This window comes from Camelus bactrianus, chromosome 11, assembly GCF_048773025.1.
Source record: "Camelus bactrianus isolate YW-2024 breed Bactrian camel chromosome 11, ASM4877302v1, whole genome shotgun sequence".
Taxonomy (NCBI): domain Eukaryota; kingdom Metazoa; phylum Chordata; class Mammalia; order Artiodactyla; family Camelidae; genus Camelus; species Camelus bactrianus.
The window spans coordinates 48,690,858-48,711,149 of NC_133549.1; the positions used below are offsets into that span (position 1 = coordinate 48,690,858).

The 20,292-nt window shown below is 37.6% G+C and overlaps 1 protein-coding gene across 7 annotated transcripts in view; it reads left to right on the top strand.

The window, feature by feature from the left end:
- HTR7 (5-hydroxytryptamine receptor 7) overlaps nucleotides 1-20,292 on the top strand; it is a 111,150-nt gene that overhangs the window by 81,649 nt on the left and 9,209 nt on the right. For 5 of the 7 annotated variants that reach the window (XM_074373979.1, XM_010971231.3, XM_045507463.2 and 2 more), the window contains exon 5: nucleotides 16,966-19,668. The gene's annotated coding sequence lies outside the window, so the exon portion shown is untranslated. Of the gene's footprint in view, nucleotides 1-16,965; nucleotides 19,669-20,292 lie in introns of those variants that run through there. The other 2 variants (XM_074373977.1, XM_074373978.1) reach the window with 2 other exon arrangements.

The window sequence follows — 20,292 nt, forward strand, 5'->3', positions numbered from 1 at the left end:
AAATCAATTCACCACAGTAACAAAAGAAAGGACAAAAACCATGTGATCATCTCAATGAATGCAGAAAAAGAATTTGATAAAATTCAACATTCTTTCATGACAAAAACTCTCATCAAAATGGATGCGGAAGGAACATATCTCAGCATAATGAAAGTATTTATGATAGACCCACAGCCAACATAATACTCAGCAGTGAAAAGCTGAAAGCCTTTCTGCTAAATTCTGGAACAAGGCAAGGATGCCCACTCTCACCACTTCTATTCAACACAGAAATCAGACACAGGACAGATTGGAAGGGAAGAGGTAAAAATGTCATTATACAGGATGATACTCTATATAGAAATCCCTAAGGACTCCACACAAAAACTATTAGAATTAATAAATGAATTCAGCAAGGTGGCTAGATACAAGATTAATATACAAAAATCTGTTGCATTTCTTTACACCAACAATAAAATATCAGAAAGAGTAAAAAAGCAATCCTGTTTAAAATCACATAAAAAAAAAATGCTTGGGCATAAACCTAACCAAGGAGGTGAAAAAAGACCTACCTATAAGCTGAGAACTATAAAACATTGATAAATATTTCTTAATAGAAAGGGGGAAAAAAAGGAGAGAGGGAAGGAGAAGGAAGAAAGCCACGGTTGATTTGGCACTCTTCTTAGTCTTCAGGTGAGGAAATCCAGGAGATGGTGTGATCTAGTGACACGTGCAGTGAGTGGGTAGGAAGGAGCTGGAATTAGGCTCTCCTGTGTGTGGCTGAGGGCAGGCCCTCCACTTCATGGTGCTACTTCTTATGCATGAGTTTCTCAGACCTTTTCTTAATTTTCTGCACTAGTGAAACAGAGCATGTATGTGTTTTGGCCCATATGTTAAAACTTGTTCATCTCCAGCTAGCCAGATGGTCCCTAACAGCATTCAAAGAAGCCATTTGGAAACTTTAAGCAGGTCAGCGCATTTTGAAAGCACTGGAAGTCATGCATATTGTGATGTCATCCTTACTTACTCTAAGCAGTGTAAACCAAAAAGGAAAGCCTTGTAGTTATTACATGGGAAACATGCAGACTTTGAGAACCAACTCTGGGGATCTAGTGCCTAGAGACAGAAGTTTTTTAATTGGATCTCTTTTTCAGATTGCTTTGTCTACACATTCTCTGGAGAAGAAAAGTAATTTCTTAACTTAAAATAGTTTGCTTTTTAAGCTCCTGCTGGCTAAATAAATTAAAAAAAAAGACTCAAATTGTGCTTATGCAGTACAAACAAAAGAGATATGATGTGATCATCAGTAAAAATGTAAAAGCAAATTTTACGATGGCTAATCCAAAACAGAAAGTGAGAGAGGTTGATAACTATCTGAAGTAGACTTGCAGGTAACAGTTATGTGGGTGTTTGGCATTTTTAAAAAAGCTGAGTTAAGGAATTAAGACATCTTCTAAGTATGGCTCCCTGGGCAGACACACATGAAATCTTAGATTCTGTTCAAACTATAAACTCTGTGCTCACAGATTATGGAACCAAAAGGAGGTGATAGACAATAATATTCAAGAGACTATAAAGGAATGAAAGACTAATGCATGCTTCTTCCTCTAAGAAATTCATTCATTCCTCCATTTACTCACTCAATCAAATGAATATTTATTAGTATGTCAGAGACTATCCAAAAACTAGAACCCAGTGATGAGTAAGACGGAAATGATCTCCATTCTTATAAAGCCAAATATCTAGCAAGGAAGGTTCTGAATGTTACACAAATGATTATAATAAAATGTGATGCCTGTTATGATAAGGCACCAAGAAGGAGTTTCAGAAAGAAACGTCTACTTCAATATATCGATATAAATATTTAAATCTCTGTGGAGGAGAGAAGTGGTAATTCAAAATAGCGGATGGCAAGAACTATCTAGAATTTACCTTTGATATGGATTATGCACTATTTTTGGTGCCACATTACCTTTCTTAATTACATTTTGATTGGACTATTATTAAAATGCTCTTTATTTTTTAAACCCACACAGTCTCACAGTGGGAGAGACGGTGTGGAGCTATGATGAGAGGCAGCAGAAAGTCAGCTGTAAATAGGAAAGTTTGTCATGGATAATTCACAAAGGGAATAATCCATCTGTAGGAAAATGAGCTATAACTGTATACACAGAGAACTGTGGACCTAAAGAGTCTAGTGGGTGATCTAGTAGCACTCTCTACTGTTAAGCAGGCGAGACCATGAGAATTAGGGCTGTGTTTTGTCTGAATTTGCTCACAAGATATGGTACAGAGCAGCGCTTTGTAGACCATCTTTGGTGAGGGAATGTTTTTTGATCTGTGACAGAGCTATGCATTTGAAAAATGTAATAAAAATGAATTACAAGGAAAGCTAAGTGAAAAAAACAAAAAATGTAAGTTCTTTTTTTTTTCTTATTAGGATCAGTGGACTTAAAATTGCATTTCAGTAAATGTGGTTGGGACAAACACAACATGGAGAAAAAGAATCACAAAACTGACATTGTTCACTGGAGGTCCTTACATCCTCCCTGCCATTCCACAGAATGCTTCTCACTGGCTACTGACTGGTTTTGTGGGCCTAGAAATGTGCATCTGAACTCTGGGAGGGACTCACTCTTCTCCAAATACCTCCTCTTTTACCAAATCCCGTAAAGCAGTTGTTCAAGGTTGAATCCCAGATATTTGTGCAGGAAGCAAACGCTGTGACTCCTGCTTCCTAACCCTGTTCTTGGAGTCCTGCCTGTTCAGTACCTGGACCCTCAGTGCTTCACCTGGTTATGCATTGCTATCGCAGCCTGCCTGTGACAGTTAATTTTATATGGCAGTTTGATTGGATCACGGGGTGTCCATAGATGTGGCTCAACATTATTTCTGGGTGTGTCTGTGAGGGTGTTTCTGGATGAGATTTGAAGCCATAGGTTGAGTAAAGCAGATGGCCCTCCCCAGTGTGGGTGGACTTCATCCAGTCCACAGAGAGTCCAGATAGAACACAAAGATGCAGGGCGGGAGAGTTCACTCTGTGCCTGACTGTTTGAACTGGGACATCCGTCTTCTCCTGCCCTGGGACCGGGACCATCAGCCCTCTGGTTTCTCAGGCCTTTGGATGTGCATCACTGCATCACTGAAATGCATCACTGGCGTTTTTGGGTCCCCAGCTTGCAGAAGGAAGATCATGGGACTTCTTAGCCTCCATAATCACATGAGCAATTCCTTATAATACATCTCTTTATATACGTGTGTGTATATACACACACACACACACACATACATATGTAATTCTGTATGTACAGATATATAGATATCTATGTATATACACATATACCTCTTAATAGCATATTGGCTTACATGTATGTAAAGATACATATATATGACGTTGCATATTAATAATCTCTATATAATATATATAAAAAAACATTGGTTTTGTACCTCTGGAGAACCCTAATACACCGCCCTAACTGCTCTTGCCCTGTAATGTGTGCCTTTCTATAGTCTCCTCATTAAAATGTATCTGTTTTGGGTCCCTTTCTCTCATCTTTTGCTGTCCCTTGACTGTCAGACAGCTAATCAAGTACACTAATCCATTACTGACAGGCAGTGTCCCCTTCTTACAGGGCACATGGTTACACTGAAGCAAACAACTCCTTGGATCAATGTCTGAAGCCGAGAGGGCGCTGATAGAAATTTCAGACAGTGTGACAAGTTGGTGTTGGCGACAGCCGCTCACATCTTACCTTGTTGAGATACTTACCACCCCGAGAGGCCCCTGCAGCAGAAAGCATGCAGTTAACCAGACCCATCGACGTGACGGGCCAGGTCTCCCTCCTGCCATATGGGAGCTGAGAACTGAGGGGCTTCCCTAACTTTTTAAAGCAAAGATGAATGAGGGTAATTAGGTAACAGCTGAGGTTTGTCAGGAAGGCTTGGCCAGTTGCCCCCGATCCTAGTCTTTGTGAGATGTGCTTCTGTGAGACAGCTTCCGCTGCTGTTCCAGCTGCAGAGAGCAGTTCTAGCGAGGGATGTTGAGTGTCATCCCTGTTACTCCATCAGCTTCCTCATCAGTGGCTCTGTATGAAATGTTAGGATATATTTTAGGTGTGGAGATAAAATTAACACCTGAAACTGTTTCTGGTGCATAGTCAAAGATTGCCCTTTATACTGCTTATTTGCTTGGCTCTTAGAAATTTAATCGTAGTAAGCTTTTAAACATTGGCTTTTAACTTATCTGCAAAAAATAAAAGATTTAGTAGATAAAATCAATTAAGGGAAAATTTGGCCTAATTCCCAATCATCCATTTGGATCATGCAGAGCACAGATTTTTTGGATAAAAACCATCACTTCAGTATGATAACATGAATTGTAGTGGGGCATACCGTTTTGCAACAATGCTGCCTAACACAGGCTGGGGTAAAATGTTCTCATTTCCATTGCACCACAGCAAATATAAAAAAGGATGCTAGTCTATTTATCTACCATTGGTGAGAACAACTGAGAAAAAGACACGTTTTTCTTAAAAAGAAATCATAACCAGAGTTTTAGAATGATCTTGTTAGACAAGTTCAGGCTTCTGAAAGAAGAGAGCAGAGCTTTTAAATTTGATATTTCAAAAAAAGTGGGAAAAGGTGAAGTGTAACAAACCCCTATTAATTTATTATGTTGTTATTTTATCATAGTTATTTCAAGTCCTTATTAATAAAAAATTTATTAAATGATTAAGAACCCCTTTGTACCCTTTATTAGAGCTGTGTAACCTTGGGCAAGTCCCCTAATCTCTGTGTTTCTCTGCATCAGTTACTTCATTTGTAAAATGGGGTCAATACTAACCAACACCTCTTGGGGTTGTGGAGAGGATTAAATGAGTGACGACTGCAGAGAACTGAGAACGCAGCCTGATGCACTGGTACCCCATTGATGTCTTCTGTCACTGTGCTTGATACCCAACCATTGTGTCTTTTAAAAACTTACGTGTGTAAATGTTACATATATATTTGTACTCTGTGTGCCATCCTTCTGCAACCTGCTTTTTGCCTCAGGGCTGGGTTTTCACGATCTCTTCATATTGAGAGGTATAGATCGAGTTTGTTCATTTTAATTCCACTATAATGTTCAGTTAGCTGAATATACGGTGACTCATTCATCCATTTTCCTCTCATGGACATGCAGTTTATGTCTAGTTTTTTGTAACTGCAAAAAATGCTGTTGTGAGCATCTATGGGCGTGTCATCCTACGTATAGTAATGAGAGTCTCTCCTGCATGGGGCCTCCCTTCCTTTTTCATTTGGCTCACTCTACCAGATGTCACCATGCCTCTCAACCAAGGCCGCCCTGAGGACTGAAGAGGTCAGTATCTTGCAAAACTATAACCCATATGCCCATTTAATGCAGACCTGCTGGGAAACTCCATCCCAGAGGACTGGTCTTCACATTGAGATGTGTGCACTGCACCAGTACCCCCTACACACACTCAAATACATCCACTCACACGCACGCACGTGTGTATATCTGCGTGCACGCACACGGAGACTTTCCCAATATGGGTGTTGTGAAAGCAGTCGATTACCAAGATTCTAAACTTGACCTACCTGGGGGCCACATGCAAGTTCCCACCTCCTCATCTACCATCTCCTTCACTCATTTTACAAAAGAAAGATCTCTTATCCACCTAGGATCTTAAGAAGTACTGTTCTCCAAAAGGGACAATTCAAAATATCGGGGTCCACAGTGTCTCCTTTAATGGAGGGCCTACAAGCATAAAAATATATTACATTAAGATAAACGTCAGCGATGGTGTCGAATGAAAATACAAGTTCAAAAAAAGGTCAGATTTCCAAATGTTAAAAAGAGCGGTTTATATATTTTTAAAAATAGATAATATTGGTTATCTGATACCACTTTTGAATAGATTTAGAAGAATGACACCATGGTTTTATTTTGGAACTGTCAATATTTATACTACTTGCAAAATTGAACATCTTTTGCAGCTATTTACATTTATGATTTTAAAATTTACACGCCTGTTTAAAATAAAATTTGCAAGTGGCAGCAGAGTTTTTCAGAATTATTTTATAGAGTCCATGTGCAAAAAATACAGATGCCTGACAGCTCTGCGATGCACCCAAAGTGGGATTGCTACGGAGGAGGGTGTGCATATCCTTGACGAGATTTTGCCAAACTGTAAGAGGTTGTCCCATTTTACACTCCCACTAGCAGTGTATGACAGTTCTCATATTTTCACATTTTATCAAACACTTAGTATTGTCAGCTTTGCAGTTTTGCTTGTCTGAGGGTGTAAAATGCTCTCACTTTGTGGTTTTGCATTTGCAGTTCCCTGATTACTGGTGAGGCTGAACTTCTCATGCGTTTTTTTTAGCCACTTGTATTTCCTCTTACATGGATTGCCTTCTCATATCTTTGCCCATTTCCAACTGTTACTGTCTTTACAGAATGTTGACTTTGGCAGCTTACGTTGGGGAAAACACCTTTAAACTTCTTTTGCACTCCTAATTCTCGACCTAGTCCTTAATTAGCCAAAACTGTTTCCTTTAACAAAGCACTCACATTTTGGATCTGTTACTGGAGGGTTTCCTCTGCAGAAATTAAGTGCTGATTTTCCTTCCCATATAAAGCGTGAAACCGGATAGACCCTTCTGACTACATGACAAGAATTCTGTATTTTTACATGGCTACATATACAGGTAACTTGATACAAACAAACAAACAAAAAAGTAAAATAAAAGCAGTTTGTCACCTTACCAAAAACCTAGGGCAATATTGATTGGTTGAATAAGAGTCGTTTGTGGTTCTCCGATCTGGCAGATGTCTGGGTGCCGGCTGTTTTGTGGGTCGTGTTTTGGATTTTTTGGACACTTAACCCATTCTTATATAGGCTATGTGCTGTCGAGACAACTTCTTAAGACCTCCAGTTCCCGCCTCAGTGGCCATTCCACGACCTCTTACTACTGGTATTCCTCTGAATCTGTCCGGCAATCCTCCTGGATGAGACTTTCAAGCCAGCTCAAGCCTGCTGCTTCTATGACATCTATTTTGCCTGAGCTCAATCTCATACATCTTGGCCAAATGCTAGGAGTGTGGGTTTCTTACCCAACGCTATTGTTCTTTCAGCTCACCTTGCTGTAGAGAGTTGTTCCAGCCACCCTCCCCACTTCAGAATTCCCCCAGCGATGGCTACCCAAAGTATGGTCCAGGGACCAGTAGCACCGGCACCAGGCGGAACTTCGTTAGAGAGCTGGGAAGGCCCCATCCCCTACCAACTGAATCAGAATATGCTTTTTACAATGATGCCCAGGGAATTCATGTGCACAGTAAAGTTTGAGAAGGCCTGACCAGAGGCCAGAAGCAGGCGCTGGTCTCTGTGTTCAGGTTGACCCCTCACCTCCAGGGGGTTCAGGTAAGCTGTCTCAAGTTCCCTATCTGTATCCACCCTGAGCTTGAACATCTCAGTGTCATCCTGCTGGGGAGCCTTCTTGCAGGAACCCCAATTTTTATGAGACTTTCTCTGGGAGCCTCTGTCACTTGGTCTGGAAGGGGGCATGCTTTCTTTTCTTACCCCATGAGTAGAGGGGAGAAAATCCACAAGTTCTTCCCTAAGGCCTAGAAGTCATACCTCCCTGACCCTCTTAACAAACTCCAGTCTTTCACCTATATCAGCTAGAAAAAGGGGAGGGACAAGGATCAAAGAACTCAGAGTCACTTAGCAAGGCTTAAAAGAAAGTGACTGGCAGATCCATGGTTCGTCTCTTCAGAATGCGGAGGCAGTAATCACCTCTTGTCCTCAGTTTGGACTTTATTCTGAAATTCTATGATACTTTGAAAGTTATATTGTCCCTCTTACAGTAAGAAGTGTCCTTATATTTTATAACATTATGAAATATGATCTAATTTTGTGAATTTTTTTCATATCATAAAAATGTCAAAGTTGTTAAGAACAAATGAAAGAAGTGTAATTTGTAGACTGTGTTATTTAGATCAACACTTCTAGTGACAAATAAAATACTGCAGCCCTCCCTTATCATGGGGAATACATTTCAAGACCTCCAGCAGATGCCTGAAACCATGGATAGTACTGAACCCTATATATACTGTGTATTTTCCTATACATACCTGTGATACAGTTTAACTTATAAATTAGGCACAGTAAGAGATTAACAACAGTAACTAATAATAAAGTAGAGCAATGATAACAATGTACTGTAATAAAAGCTATTGAATGTGGTCTCTTTCAAAGTATCTTATTGTTCTGTACTCACCCCTCTTCTTGTGACGATGTGAGATGACAAGCCTATGGGACAAGGTGAAGAGAGGTGAATGATGTCAGCACTGTGATGGAGTGCTAGACTGCTGTCGCCTCTGTGGATACATCAGAAGGGTCGTCTACTTCGGATGATCTGGGATCATCAAGCCATGATGATGTCCATGGTTGGATGTCAGGAGCAGACAGTGTTGATCGTTGAGTATCTTGGGTGGGGTGGGGTGGGATGGCATGAGATTTCATCATGCTACTCAGCATGGCGCACTATTTAAATTGTTTATTTCTGGAATTTTCCACTATTTTTGACCCACAGTTGACCACAGGTAATGGAAACCACAGAAAGCAAAACCACAGATAAGGAGTTGTAGCTGGATAAAATTGAAATAGAAAAACGTCTTGAGACCATCTGACAAGTTAGGGATGCAGCAGAGAGGTAAGCAGAGCTCAAAGCTGTTTTTGCTCCAAGGGCAAACCTGGAGTTCACTTCTGATGAACTTGAGTTACAGAAATGAAAGAATTTCCAACAAGGGGACTCTAATAGGAGACTCTCTCCACGTTAAGATCAGCTCTCAAAAGGCTGGATTACCCTGGGTAAAGGTCTGTAACTAAATCCACTTTACCCAAATCTCACTTCCCATTTCTACCCATAAATGTCTTAAGATAAAGTTCCCTTGAGTTAATGAGAGGGGGTGGGGAAGGAAAAAGCAAGAAAGGAAAACACATTTCTTAGGGAGTTGAGTCCATTGCCTTTTCTAGTGCAGATTTGCAGCCCTGGTTTACATTATCTAGGTGGTCTAGGGAACCCCAGGCTTCTTAATTTAATTTGAGGTGGTTCAGAGTAAGCTGTTAATGCTTCCAGGTGCTAAGAAGAACTAGATGCAAATTCTCTCTGCTGGAAGACATAGTAAGTCTAGTCTTCAAAGAATTCTCATTAATATTTTTCAAGGATGGTGCTTTTGTATGCAGTAAACAAACAAACAAATAAGCAAACATATAAGGAAGTAAGTGAGAACCAGTAGGAAAAACAGTAGAAATAGAACTTCCAAAATTACAATTAGAATTTTAGGTTGAATTGTAAAGAAGAAATAAAAATAAAGTAAAATATATAAACTTCCAAACATTTATTAGGCATATCACGCCAAGTATTTTATATTCAAGATACATTATAAATGTCATATCTTAAGAAATTTTTTCCCCATGATTGGATTGACAGAAGCTTCTTTTGAGTTGCATACGTACAGATAGAAGACAAGTCCTTTTACTGGTAAGTCTCCCATCGCAAGCATAGTTATTCCTTTATTGCTCCAAGAGCCTTCTTTTCTTTTTCTTTTGAAAACTTTTTCATGAGGTATATTTTATATTTGATCAAGTATACACATCTTATGGAAAACTTGAAGTTTTACATATGTTTATGTCCATGTAACTACCACTTCCTTCAAGTGTTCAACAGTTGAAGCACCCCCAGATCACTTATACATCCACAATTCATTAACACCCAAAAGTTAGACCTCTTTTTCCTTCAATTACTTTGTCTATTTTTGAAATTTATATAAATGAAATCATATAATATGTACTTTTTTGTATCTGGTTTCTTTGGCATAAAGTTTTATGAAATTCATCCATGTTGCTGTGTGTAGTACTAGATTTTTTTTCTTTCTAAATATTGTGTATATTCCATTGAATGGATGTACCACAATTTATCTACCCATTTTATCACTGATGGACACTTAGAGACTATCAAGCATAATGCTGCTGTGACCATTCTTGTGCATGTCTTTCTGTAAACATAAGCAATCAGCTCTTATGAGTGTGCCCAGGAGTGGAACTGCTGGGTGTAAACTGTACGTACGTGTATTTAGCATTAGTAAATACTGCCAAATAGTTTTACTAATTTATACTCCCAGCAGCAATGCATGTGTGTCCTCCAGAAACCTTTTGTCTTCAAAAGGAAGTTCATCTAATGTCCTTGCTCATATGATGTTAATGAATTTCTCCTAAATTTTTCAATGGTAAATTCTAAAAGAAGGGAAACTTTCATGCTAACTTCTGCCTTGCTGAGGTTGTCAGCTGCCCATGCAGAGAGGAATAGAGCAGGAGATAGAGTTCTATTAATATCATTTAAATTCATGAACACTGTCATGCCTGAGGCCCACTTCATCCTGACCTTTCCCAATTATATGAACTAGTAAATTTCAGTTTTGTTTAAGTTAGTTTGAACTGGGTTTCTGACACCAGCAACCAAGAAGATCCTTCCTCATAGAGAATCTGGCTAAAACGAACATTGCAAAGGCTCTCAGTCTGTCTCCAGTGTCTCGAAGTTCAGATTTTTAAAAGTGAACATTGCGCCTCTCCAACTGTATTGTGTAACATACTAGTTATGGACATAAAATGTATGCATCAAACATTGCATGTGTGGACAATTGGAATTCCTGAGAGTATTTGCCCAGGGTTCCTGTTACAGGTAGGTCAGATTTTCTCGACCTGTATGATTTTAGGTGGGGGCCAAATGATGTAAAGATAAATCTATTTTTTAACCTTCCAACAATGTTTATTAATCCATTAACAAATGAAAGTAGACAACACTCAGAGTGGGGCTATTTTTCAGATACGCCTCATTTTAAATACATTTTAATTCTGAAATATTAAAGAATTATCCTGGAGAACTTCATGTCCAAGGGCGGTAGGTGAACACTTTTGGAAAATACATCAGCACTAATTTTTAGGAGACACTATCAATACTCAGGTGAAAGAAAGTTTAATGAGTAACAGCTGCTACAACTGTGGAGTCGGAGATCTTTGCATATATAGTAAGATTCTTATAATGGGAGAGAAGATACAAGTTACTAGAGAAGGAGTTGCAAGAGCTCTTCCAGTATAAACAGTACAGGGTGTGCTGAAGCTCTGGCTTGCCTCAAAATCCTTTCTAATCACTTTTTTTTTTTTGGCGATTTTTTTTGACAGTTTTCAATAATTAGAATTATTAAAAAATAGGATTCATTTTTGTTGAAATCAACTTGACAGTCACCTTTGAAGTAATTTTTTTCTCAAAAAAATGTTAACTGAATTTTTGTAAAGCAGCTTTCCATGACCAATTGGAGTCTGCCTGCTGTCTTTTGGTCACTTTCAGAAGAATCAGTAATCAATCAGAAGAAAGCAAGAACCTGGCCCTTCACCCACTTCTACTTGAAAAGAACATACCTAGTTTTCAAGGCAAGGTACTGCTGGCGTATCTGGCAGAATTGAAGCTGCTGAAATTGTTAAGCAGATTTCAAGATGATTTAGGAAGTTCTGGCTTGCTTCCCACCACTAACGTGTGGAGATATGGCTAAGAGTGGGCTTATGCCTAAAAGGGTTCAAGAAATAGCCTTGTTGCCAGAGATTAGGTTCTTATCTCATTGCAGAATGAATTCAGAGAGGAGACATGGAGGTCAAGAAAGTAAAGTAAGGATTTATTAAGCTTTAGATCATATGCTCTCAAGGGGACAACAGGCAGACTCAGGTGAGCAGCTGTGCTGAGTTTCTTTGGCATGCTTGTTACATGGGGTGTAAGAATGAATGGCTGGAATATTCATTGGAGAGGGAGGGGTTTGGGGTCTTGTTCCCTGATTTCCATCCCAGCTCCAGCTTCCCAAGGAGAGGAGGGATTTTTGTTTCCTTATTTAGTCTGGATCAGGAGTGTCAAGGTATCAGTGCATGGTGGGTACGTCTTAGCTACAAGGCTAATTTTATTATATGAGGGCATAGTGAGCAAAAGGTTACATTCAGATGCTGGAGATTCCTGGCTTTTTGCACCTTTCTTTGTCTGCCTCCAGGACACTTGTTACCCAGAATGTGTGATATCTTCAGTCTGGAGGTTGCTGCTTTTCTCTGTCTGCCCAAGGACCCCCTCAAAAATGGGCTGATTTGGGCAGGAGGTATGGCTCAGTGGTAGAGCACCTTCCTGGCATACACAAGGTCCTGGGTTCAATCCCCAGTACCTCCATTTAAAAAAAAGTGCTAATTTCATGTTCCAGCCTCAAAATACGAAAGGTACATCCTTATATTTTAATGGTAGCAGAGTACCTCATTTACTTGACCAAGCATACAATGATGGATATTTTGTTTTGTTCAATTTTTTTATCATTTTAAATATTTTAATTGATAATTTTAAGTGATAGATGTTATCGTTATTAAAAAGACATGTTTCTACATATACAGTTTCCCTGTCATGTAACTATCTGTTTGTGGAGAAATTCTACATATGAGATCTCTGGATTGATTGGGGTGCACAACTATAATTGTGATATGGATTGATAAAAATGCCTCCCAGAAAGGTGTATCCAATTATTCTCCTAACAACAGTTTCTGAAAATGTCAGTTTTTGTCTCCTTGGCCAGTGGAGTTCAGAGCATGTCACCCCAAAGGATGCCGCTTTGGCGTATTGATTATTTTGCATTAAGGAAACTTGAGAAACAGCAGATGTAAGAAGGGCATTCAGACCCTCCTTTTTCTTCCCGAAAGCAGGAGATAAAACTCCCACGTGAAAGGTGCCCTCCCTGTGTCAGAAGGAAGGAAGACAGTCTTATCACCAGAGACACGCAACTGAGGTCAAAAGAAATCTGTACAAACAGACCTTGTTCAAATACTTCTTATCTTCCTTTAGCCTCTCTAGATTGTCTAGTTACTTTTCCACAATTGCTTCTTTTTTTTTCCCATCTGATATAAAAGCATGTAGGTTCTAACATTTCTTTGGGTCTTTATTCCTTTGGAGAGCTCCTGTGTCATGTAAGACTTAATATAAATGTGAATACTTTTTTCCCGTTAATCTGTCTTATGTCAGTTAAATTCTCAGGCCCAGCCAAAAAATCCTAAAAGAGTGGATATAAAAATTTGCCTCCATTATGCCAACATTTGGATTTTGTCACTCATCGGATGCTGGTCTTGTGGTTTAAAAAGATTTCTTTTTTGTTGTTTTTGTTTGTGTTTTAGAAAATAATGAAACTGAACATCTGTTCATACTTTTGGGTCCATTTTAATTTCTTCTTTCATGAATTAATTATTCATAGTCTTTGACCATTTTTCTTTTTTTAGTTGATTTATAAGATCTCTTTATACGGTAGTAGTAATTCTTTGTCCATCATGTGTGTTATAATTGTTTTTCCCAGGCCTTTCACACTTCTATAATTGTGTTATTTTGTTTCTGTTTTTGCTGCCAGGAAATATTTAATTGCTAGGTAAATTCATTTTCTTCTGTGGTTTCTGGCTTTGGTATCAAGTGAGGAAAGACTTGTTCTACTCTATTGTTATTGAAAGTGTTTACTTATATATTTTTTTCACTTAGTGCATTTATTAAAAATTTTAATCTAACTGGAATTTAACTTATGACATTTAATTTTTCCCATAAGGAGCCTAGCCAGTTGTCCCCAAATTATTTGGCAAATAGCAAATCTTTCCCTTGTGATTCAAAATGTCACATTTATCATACACCTGTTGGAGGAGGTCATGGAGAGGAAGTGAATACTAGTTGACCTGCACTCTGGACCCAGACAATCAGAGGTGTCTCACCCCCTCCCCTGTCATTGAGATGCACATATCACCCACCCTGCCCATGTAGAAGCCCTTCAGGGACACAACCTTGATGTGTTGGTGAGACTGTCTGGATGGTATATGTGACTGAACCCAGTTAAGGCTTCTATATAAACTTTTAGAATTCTGGTGGGCAGGTGTGGAGAGCTACTCATCTTCCAGCCGCCTAAGACAAGCATCTTAAATAAGTTCCCTTGCTTATTAAATCTGTACCTACCAATTGGGAGTGACCTGCTTCCTGCTGCCCTCCACATATTGGGGGTGAGGCAGTTTCAGATATCACCCAGGAAGCTATTTCTGTGATTTTCTTCTCTGCCCCTTGGTAGTCTGCCTTTTCCTATGCCAATACCATCCATGTTGTTGCTGTTGTCGTTAATACTGTTATTGCTAAATACAAAATGTTACTGTCTTAACAGGAAAAACGTGTGTCCCCTCCCTACCACTCCTTTAATAATCTTTGTTATGATCTTTGCAGGTGAATTTTTAAATAATTTTTGTTATGTTTTTAAATAATCTTGTTGGAGTTTGATTCATGTTTCATGCAATTTGTAGTCTATTTTAAAAAGAATTGACATCTTTACAACAGCTAATCTTTCTGTCCAGAAACAAGGTATGTCTTTAAACTTATTGAAGTATAATTGATAAAATATTATCTTAGCTTCAGATGTACAGCATAATGTTTTAATATTTGTAACACTGAAAAATGATCACCAAAGTCTAGTTTACATTTATACGTTATGTGTTAGAAAATTTCTTTTCTTGTGATGAGAACTTTTAAGATCTACTCTCTTAGCAACATTCAGATATACAGTACAGTATTAACTATAGTCACTGTGTTGTGCATTATATCCCATGAATCATTTATTTTATAACTGGAAATTTGTACCTTTTGACCCCTTTTACCTGTTCACCTACTCCCCCCCAGCCCCGGCAACCACCAATCTGTTCTCTATACCTGTGAGTCTGGTTTTTTGTTTTGTTTTTTTTTAGATTCCACATGTAAGTGAGATCATATGGTATTTGTATTTCTCCATCTGACTTATTTCACTAAGCATAATGCTCTTGAGGCCCATCCATGTTGTCACAAATGGCAGGATTTCCTCCTTTTTAATGGCTGAATAATATTTCATTGAGTATATTTATATTATATATAAAATAGGTTGCTTCCTATATTATATATATTATATATATATACACATATATATAATATATAAAATATATGTGGCTTCCTAAGCTTATATATATATATAAACTTAGGTTGCTTCCATATTTTGGCCATTATAAACAATGCTGCAGTGAATGTAGTGTTGCATATATCTTTTTGAGCTGGTGTTTTTGTTTTCTTTGGATAAACCCAGAAATGGAATTGCTAGATCATATGGTAGTTATATTTTTAATTTTTTAGGAACCTCCATTGTATTTTCCATTGTGGCTGCATCAATTTACATTCCCACCAACAGTGCACAAGGGTTCTCTTTTCTCCACATATTCACATCTTGTCTTTTTGATAATAGGCATTCTAACAGGTGTGAGTGATATCCCATTGTGATTTTGATTTGCATTTCCCTGATAATTAGTGATACTGAGCATCTTTTCATGTATCTGTTGGCCATCTATATATCCTCTTTACAAAAATGTCTGTTCAGTTCTTCTGCCCATTTTTAAATTGGATTTTTTAGTTTTGCTATTGAGTTGTATGAGTTCTTTATATATTTTGGATATTAAACCTTTATCAGGTGTATGACTTGTAAATGTTTTCTCCTATGCAGCAAGTTGCCTTTTTATTTTGTTGATGACTTCCTTTGTTGTGCAAAAGCTTTTTAATTTGATGTAGTCAGAATTGTTTATTTTTGCTTTTGTTGCCCTTGCTTTTGATGTCAGATTAGAAAGTCATCGCCAAGACCTATGTATGTCAAGGAGCTTGCTGCCTGTGTTTTATTCTAAAAGTTTTATGGTTTCAGGTCTGAGTTCAAGTCTTTAATCAATTTTGAGTTAACTTTTGTGTATTGGTAGAGTTTTATAATTTGTATTACTGCACATTTCATTTTAGTTATTTTTCTATTTGATTTTCTTTGTTGTTGGTTGCTATTACAAATGTGGTTGTTTTCTCACTAGTTATCATTGGTATATGAAAAGTCTGGTTTCACTTTTGTATGTTTACTTTAAAACTAGCTACCTTACTGATTCTTTAATAGTTCCAAAAGTTTTACAGTTTGTTTTCCTGTGGTTTATAGATATAAAATTATATCAGCTGGGAATTATGATAATTTTGTAACCTCCTGTCAAGTATGTATTGCTCTTACTTCATTTTCTTGATTTATTACATTCTCTTGAATGTTCAGAACAATATTAAGTAATTGTGATGATCTAAGATACCCTTATCTTGTTTCTGACTTTAATGGAAACATTTCCATTATTTATCCACTAAGCATAATACTGGCCTTAAGTATTCAATATGTATTAACTTAGAATATTCAGGGAGTATCCATTCCATCCAACATCACAATTTTTTTTTAAACTAGGAATAGATTTAGAATTAAACAAATGTTTTTGGCAGCTAAGAGAGTATATTATGTTAACGTGTTTATTAATATCAAATTATCCTTGCAGTCTAGAATGAATTATACTTATTCATGATCTACTGTCCTTTCAGTGTCTTATCCACTTCTATTTCCTAACATTTGGTTTCATTTTTTGATTGATATTCCTAAGTGAGATTGGTCAGTAGCTTTCTTTTAGTTTAGTAAGAATTGGCAATTGTGTTATGTTGTTTATTTCATGTATTTGGAATATTTTCTTTTCCTTTAAACTGTCCCAGGGCTCAGTAGCAAAATGTATTCCATATAGATTTTAAAAATTTGCTCACAAAATGATCCTACCAGGTCTTTTTGATAGGTGGCTTTCCAAAGCTTTTTCATTTTCTTCTGGCTTTGGTTTCAAGTTAAGAAAGACTTGTTTCTAAGTCTATTAAAAGTATTTACTCATACTTTTGTATTGCTCTGTTAAAATTTTCTGTTAGTTAATTTGGTGCTTGTTTTTCTTTAAATGCGTATTATTATTATAGTTTGGGTTAAATACTCATTAAACATTTTATGCTAATATTTTGATAAAGAATGTATTTTTTTTCAAACAGCACAGCAAGTTGGACAACAACAACAACAAAATACTTGCCTGACTTGGCCACTCCTGAGGTAAATTTTAACCAATGGACCTATTCCAGTTTCAAGCTGGATATTATTGTATAAGCATTGCCCTAGGAACATGGGTTATCTTTCCATTTCTTTAAGTCATCTTTAATTTCCTTAGTCAATGTTTCATAGTTCTCCACATGTCTTTCACTTCCTTGCATATATTTATTCCTAAGTATTTTATTTTGGGGGATGCAATTTTAAGAGGGATTGTAAATGGCCATATTGCCCAAGGCAGTCTACAGATTTAATGTGATCCCTGTCAGATTACCCAGGACATTTTTAGCAGAATTAGAGCAAATAATCCTAAAATTTACATGAGATCACAAAAGGCCCAGAATTGCCAAAGCATTCCTGAAGAAAAAAGATTGAAGCTGGAGGAATAACCGCCCTAGACTTTAGACAATACTATAGAGCTACAGTAATCAAAACAGCATGGTATTGATACAAAAACTGACATATGGAACAATGGAACAAAATAGAGAGCCCATAAAAAAACCGACAAACTTTTGGTCAATTAATCTTTGACAAAGGAGGCAAGAATATACAGTGGAGTAAAGACAGTCTCTTCAGCAAATGATATTGGAATAACTGGAGACCTGCATGTAAATCAATGAAGTTATAACACTTCCTCACACCTCACACACATAAAAATAAGCTCAAAATGACTTAAAGGCTTAAGCCATAAACCTCTTAAAACATAGGCAAAACATTATCTGACATAAATCTTAACAATGTGCTTCTAGGGCAGTCTACCCAGGCAATAGAAATAAAAGCAAAAATAAACAAATGGGAGCTAACTGAACATGTAAGCTTTTGCACAGCAAAGGAAATCATAACCAAAACAAAAAGACATCCTATGGAATGGGAGAAAATATTTGTGAAAGATGATACTGACAAGGGCTTAATTTCCAGACTATACAAACAGCTCATACAATGTAATAATAATGATTTTTAAAAACCCAATCCAAAAATGGGCAGAAGACCTAAATAAACAATTCTCCAGTGAAGACGTACAAATAGCCAATAAGCACACGAAGAAATGTTCAGTATTGCTAATTATCAAAGAAATGTAAATCAAAACTACAATGAGGTATCACCTCACACTAGTCAGAATGGCCATCATTCAAAAGTCCAAAAATGATAAATGCTGGAGAGGGTGTGGAGAAAAGGGAAATCTCCTACACTGTTGGTAGGAATGTAATTTGATGCAGCCATTATGGAAAACAGTATGGAGATTCCTCAGAAGACTAAAAATAGACTTATCATATGAGCCAGCCATCTCACGCCTGGGCATATATCCAGAGGGAACCTTAATTCAAAAAGATGCATGCACCCCAATGCTCATAGCAGAACTATGTACTGTAGCCAAGACATGGAAGCAACCTAAATGTCCATCAACAGGTGACTGTATAAAGAAATTGTGGTATATTTATACAATGGAATATTACTCAGCCATAAAAAAGAATAAAATGATGCCATTTGCAGCAGCATGGGTGGACCTGGAGATTGTCTTTCTAAGTGAAGTAAGCCAGAAAGAGAAAGAAAAATACCATATTATATCACTTATATGTGGAATCTAAAAAAAAAAAGTAACTTATTTACAAAATAGAAACACACTCACAGACACAGAAACAAACTTATGATTACTGGGGGGGTGGGGAGGGATAAATTGGGAGTTCGAGATTTGCAGATACTAACTAATACATATAAAATAGATGAACAACAAGTTCATACTGTATAGCACAGGGAACTGTATTCAATATCTTTTAGTAACTTATGGTGAAAAGAATATGCAAATGAATATATGTATGTTCCTGTATGACTGAAGCATTGTGCTGTACACCAGAAACTGACACAACATTGTGAATTGACTATATACATAAGAATACATATAAGAATCACCTTAGGTAGGCAGGGCTCAAAAAATCTTTTCCTCTTTTTGGGAATTTTTTCTTTTTAAAGAAACTTTTTCTCTTTTCCTTTTTGGAATGTATGAACATCTGTATACCAGATCTTCTCATTTTCTTCCCTAAACCAAGAAGATAAACCAACCCCCTCTGATAGGATTTGTCTTCTTGCAACAGCAAAAGCTCATGGGCAATTTCATAAAGACAGGACTGACTTACATGGGCAGAACCTAGTGACCTGGTGATTCATGGAGACTAAGGGACGTCCCAGTGTGGAGGAAAAGAGACAAGAATAAAAGAAAGGGGACAAGGAATGGCTTCCACTGAAACTGAGATCTGAGTTAACCATCACCAAAACCAGAAGAGCAGCAGAAGGCTGCACTAATGATATGGTCACACTTTTCCTGCTGTCCTATTGCAACTGAGGGCACAGCTTCCTAGAAATCTCATACTGCATCTGCATTTCTGGAAGGCTTTTCTCACCTATGATGTTATTCACCAACCTAACTGTAAGAATAGGCTGCGTGGTGGGCGCTTTCTTGTGGTTGCTATTACTTACAGTGAGAAAAACACGATTTCTAAAGCTGAAATGGAATGTTCGTGATGTGAAAAGATTTTGTATTGACATTTAAATGACTGAAATACATAATTACTATTAAAATGCTTTTATAAATATATTTGGTCTAGGCATTTGGTTTAAGGAAATAATTGGAAATAAAGTAAAGATTTATGTACAAATCAGTTTATCTCAACATTATTTCTGTGGCATTTATAAAGCCAGCATCCAAAAGTGGTGATATGAACAAAGAAACAGATTAGTAACAATAACAATGGAACATAATTCCAAAATAGTTCAAGTTCTGTGTTAGTTAGGGTCCTTTGATTACAAGCAAAAAAAAAGAACTGTGGCTAACTTAGGCAGCAAAGGAATTTGTTCTAAGGATGTGGGTAGATTATGGATACGAAGGAAAACTTGAATATCTAGTTATTGTAAAAGATAGTTCCAAGGCTATGGAGGAAGGGGAGATGGTTCTCCTCCCAGGGACAAATGAATGGTTATTACAGGGCACTGTCATCAGAATGAACCAGCCCCAAATGTTTTCGGGTTTTTTTGTCAATTTACTCAAGCTTCAAAAATCGGGAAGGAGATTCCAAGTAGCCATACTTGTTCTCTGTCCACTGTTGGGTCAACAAGACACAGATACCTTGAGTAACAGTTGTATCAAGACCTCAGAGAACAGGAAGTGACAGCAGAGACTGGCCATCTCTGGGACACAATCAACTTGCATTCTCAGTTTCCTTTGCAGCTCGCTGGGGGCTACTGTACTGGATTCTGGGCGGTGGAATGGGCCAGGAGTGATG